The following is a 2,813-nucleotide window of genomic DNA, read 5'->3' as shown; positions in this document are numbered from 1 at the left end:
CCTTTTGCACCAGACAATCGATGTGAATTTGAATCTTCCCTAATGTGAATTCATATGTATGTCAAAACGAAATGTATGATTGATGTTACCTAATTTATTTTTCCAATAATTTGGTTCAGTTTGTAGGGATTATGTTAATATTGGAAAACGTGAAAAATACAAAAAATATTATATTATACTATTATTGTCTATTAAGGCTGACTTTGTACATACCATTATTATTATTATTATTATTATTATTTTTACTTGGGTGTTGTTCCTGTTAACAGTATATTAGATATTACATGAATCTTAAACTTTAATTTAACCGTTTTTTTTTTTTTTTCAGATTACACCCGTATGATTTTATAAACATACAAATGTATATTAAACATTATTTTCAAAATACTGTCAGACTTAATGTTTAATTTTTTGTAAAACACAAGTCGATAGAAAAAGAGATCACGGTACAGCGTATTGCCAGGCGGTCTCCCATCCTAGTACTGACCCAGCACGACCCTGCTTAGCTTCTGAGATCGGACGACATCGGGCGTGTTCAAGATAATATTGCTGTAAAAGGAATACGACCAGACACATCAACTAGTTATACATGATAAAACAACAGTAATGATTCTCAGGACTCTTGGATACAGCTTGGATTAGTGTATACTTTACTTTCAGTCAACAAATCCCTTGGAAAGACAAAAACCGAGTACAATTCTTCCATAAACATATATTTTACTATTAACTCAGACGCTAACAGTACATGTTAGAACCCCATTTTGCTTTTCTGTGCCACTAACACCAGCTGATAAGATATTTAAAACGTCTTTTGTCTGTCCTGAAAAACATTAACGGGACCACAGCTCTCAGAGTAGCATTCAAATAATGTGTAGTTCTGCCTTCATGCACAGTTGTCAGGATGGCCGAGCGGTCTAAGGCGCCAGACTCAAGGTTAAACACCTTCCTGTAAATGGGATTTCTGGTCTCCGAATGGAGGCGTGGGTTCGAATCCCACTTCTGACACTATACTTTTTTCTGTCTGTTAGTAATGAAACGAACATGGAGAGCATTTATTTACTACTTGTTGGAAACTTAAATGAAATGTTCTTTATTTTTCAGTGACAATGAAGAATGTGGAGGACATAAACTATGGACAGAACACGACATGATTATAAAGAAAGGAAGAAATAAATACGGAAACAAATGAATAAATATGGATATCAATAAATGAATTTATTTATACATAAATATAAACATGTAACCTTACATTTTAGATATTATCATCATCGTATTTTAAAACATGCTACATTTTATCTAAACATGTATTTAAAATTCTGTTTGACCTAAATCTGGGATATAGGAAAATGCATAATTTGATTTGTATTAAAACACTTGTTTCGACTCAGACTTTCAGACTGAGGTTAGGACCTCCTACCTTGTTAGCACACAGACACAGAAATACATAAATGGTAATGACCGTAGATTTAGCAATACATTTATTTATTATCTGTTTTACTTATGATTCATGTCCCATCTAATAAGACACAACAGTACAGCAAAATATAATAAAAGTATGTTATTAAAAACTGAAATCCGTCTGTATAATAGTTTTCTTCATGTGTCATGCTTACCATGATAAACCAATCTCTACAAAAGGACTGGACCCAAATATTGACAAGAAAGTAAGTTATATTAATAATAAAGTTTGTAGAAACACAATACATATTAATTCACATTTCTAAAATCGCATTGGTTTCTCATACAGCATCTCTGTATATAGTATGTGTATTCACTCTCTGTCCTAAACAGCTTGTTGGAGCTCCTGCTTTTATTTATTCTTTGCTGCTTCATTTAATTTGTTTAAATGTGTTTTACATTTTTGATTTCTTCCACATTTATAAAAGTATTATTTTCTTTATTATTTTCTGTATTTATTTGTTCCTGACATTTTTAATCACACCCTACTCATACACTACACATTTAAATCCTGCTTTATAAAAAACATTTAATTATAGGCAAGGCAAGGCAAGGCAAGGCAATTTTAGCACGTGGCGATTCAAAGTGCTTTACAGATTAAAAGCAAAAGACATTTAAGAACAAATACAGCATATATACATTATTAAAAAGGCATTTAAAAACAGGCATAATAAGCAAAGATAATGAAATAAATCAAATAAATAAACACAGCAGGTACAGAATACATGACTAAAAAGGCATACTGTAGTGTGAGTATGGGCAGCTCAATTAAAAGCAGCGGCAAATAGGTGCGTTTTTAGTCGGGATTTAAAAATAAGAACTTTTTCAGCGGACGTGCACGATTTGGGCAGTTTGTTCCAAATTGTTGGGGCATAATAACTAAAAGCTGCTTTTCCATGTTTAGTGGTTATTCTCGGAACAGAGAGTAGACCCGACCCGGAAGACCTGAGACTCCTGGAGGCTTCATAGTGATGGAGGAGGTCGTCTATATACCTCGGTCCTAAGCCATTTAGTGATTTAAAAACTAGCAGTAGTATTTTAAAATCAATTATTTGGCAGACTGGAAGCCAGTGTAATGATCTCAGAACCGGAGTGATGTGATCCACTTTTCTAGTGTCAGTGAGTACTCAAGCAGCAGCGTTCTGAATCAGCTGCAGCTTTCTGATAGATTTTTTAGTCAGCCCTGTGAATACACTATTGCAGTAGTCGAGTCTACTGAAAATAAAAGCATGGACAAGTTTTTCTAAATCCTGTTGCGACATTAGTGTTTTAATCCTTGATATATTCTTCAGGTGGTAGTATGCAGACCTAATAACTGTTGTAATGTGACTGTTAAAATTCAGGTCTGAGTCCAT

At 33.5% G+C, this 2,813-nt stretch overlaps 1 non-coding gene across 1 annotated transcript; it reads left to right on the top strand.

The window, feature by feature from the left end:
- The first annotated feature begins 895 nt into the window (after positions 1 to 895).
- On the top strand, positions 896 to 1,005 carry trnal-caa (transfer RNA leucine (anticodon CAA)). The gene is made up of 2 exons: positions 896 to 933; positions 960 to 1,005. It is a non-coding gene; the product is annotated as a tRNA-Leu (tRNA).
- Positions 1,006 to 2,813: the final 1,808 nt, after the last annotated feature.

This window comes from Notothenia coriiceps, unplaced genomic scaffold (assembly GCF_000735185.1).
Source record: "Notothenia coriiceps isolate Sejong01 unplaced genomic scaffold, NC01 NC01_scaffold00009380, whole genome shotgun sequence".
Classification (NCBI taxonomy): Eukaryota; Metazoa; Chordata; class Actinopteri; order Perciformes; family Nototheniidae; genus Notothenia; species Notothenia coriiceps.
The sequence above is the reverse complement of the archived record's forward strand: the minus strand, read 5'-3'. Positions and strand labels throughout refer to the sequence as shown.